We start from the raw sequence: 2,049 nt of genomic DNA, 5'->3' as shown, positions 1-2,049 counted from the left end.
CTTCCCAACAAAGAAGAGGTATAGTTGAGAACCGATTGTTGTAATATAAGACTAAAAGCTCAGTGCTATGATGGTGCAATCGGAGCATCGTGATGAGTAAGTTATTTTAAAAAGGGAATACCATGTTTTTTTATTATCATAAGTATTTTTAATATGGTTATAGAAGAACGAAAATAGGGACACAACGTGATTAGTGAGGTACACTTCTATGAAACATTATCGGGATAGGTGCTGATAAATTTGGGAAAGACCAAGCATGTATGGAATTGAGGAATAAGATTTTCAAAAAGTGATGGTAAGGTTAGTAGCAATCCCGTGCTAGAAAAACTAGACGATAAAAAGAGGATGTTGCATGAAGTCTAATGATACATCCACGCAGCTTAAGGATCGTGACGTAAGGCGTCCTAATAATGATCTAGAATAATTTCGATAAGGTTTGGAATGAAAGGGACAAGGAGTTTACTTATGAGAAAATTTTGGAATCTTTTTTTTTACACTGAACACGAGATAGAGGCTATAGTCAAATTGATCAAAGGCTATGATTGAGAAATCTATTATCATCAAGGAAAGGCCGATGTGGTGGCCAACCCCTTAAGTAGGAAAAGATATATTGAGGATGACAAATCTTAGAATAACTGATGAGAAGGATCGCATGAAAAGAACGCTTTATTACTTAACAGGAAGACTTAAAGGTACCTAAAAATGTAAACGGATATTAGTCATGACAGAATATGAAAAGGGATGTCATTGAGTAGGTAAGTAAGTATTCAACATGGTTGAAAATGAAAACGAAAAGGCGAGGATTAAAATTTTGGCGATTACGACTTGTAGATGACCCAAATAGGAGTAAGAGTTAATTATAATAAATTTTGAAGGAGGATTATCAAAAACCAAGTTAGTCGTCGTGCTATTTGAGGATTTTGAGTGATAGATTAAATAAGACCGCTTATTTTATTATGCAAATGATAGATGTCCACTCTACAAAATTGTTATGAACCCAGAAGAGATAATTGGAACAGAGAGACCCTGTGAGACTGCGCCGCACAAGGACCCAAGATTTAATTAACGGGACTATTTCCCAAGATATTTTGCAAAAAAAATGGACGGACAGAGGAATGACTTAGAGTTCTCAAATCGACAAATAGAATGAGAGGACTATCATGACCATTGAAGATACGTCTAGCGGCTTACCTTTTATTTGGAACGGTTTGAGGAATCGCCTATTGTTGAAAGATAATTCGTGTAGATGTACTTACCACGCTAGCATACGAAAAATAGTCGTCGATATCCCTTACGAAGGACAATGTGAAAGAATGAAATATGTCATTGTCAGAGCTGATAGAAGGCAAAGAAGATCGTACACGCCCTATAAAGGCCACTGGTAGCAGGTACCAATAAACGTAAATACATCTAAGGCGCTAGCGAGAGTAACAAGTACGACCCAGAAAGTATCATAGTACTATAGATATTATACAAGGAATGATTAAAGAAGTCCGACCGATGACGGAAGCTGAACGTTCCACGATCCTAAAACGTGTCAATCAATTGCGTATGAAATGGTGCTTCCTTGAAGATGGCAACAAGACGAGGATGTGCCTTACGTTACTACGGGAAGAAATGTTAAATCTGACGCTAAGCGTGTAACATGAGGCGAGCGCGTAGAAATACGACGAGAACTTCTTACATAAAATAATCGACAGAAATGATGTGCCAAAATGGGAAAATGTTAAGGAATGAAACTCTAGCACTAGTAGGAGCGATTGAGGGGGGAAGCAAATAAGTTGAAGGATGATTCTAAACAAGAAGCACTAATCGTCCATATTATAGATTTTAAGGGAAATGAAGTGACCAGTTGACGTTAATCGAATTATCGACAATAACGAGTTATCATGCGTGCATTGGAACGGCTACAAAGCTTTGTACGGAAGAAAGAATCGTTCTCTCTTAGGTTGGGAAGAAATTGGTAAGCGGAGGATACTGGACCATAGTTGAGGCAACAAACCAAAGGAATTCCTAGAACTTATCAGAACCCGGCTAGTGACAGCCTAG

This window comes from Apium graveolens, chromosome 4 (genome assembly GCF_009905375.1).
Source record: "Apium graveolens cultivar Ventura chromosome 4, ASM990537v1, whole genome shotgun sequence".
In the NCBI taxonomy this organism is placed as follows: Eukaryota; Viridiplantae; Streptophyta; class Magnoliopsida; order Apiales; family Apiaceae; genus Apium; species Apium graveolens.
The sequence above is the reverse complement of the archived record's forward strand: the minus strand, read 5'-3'. Positions refer to the sequence as shown.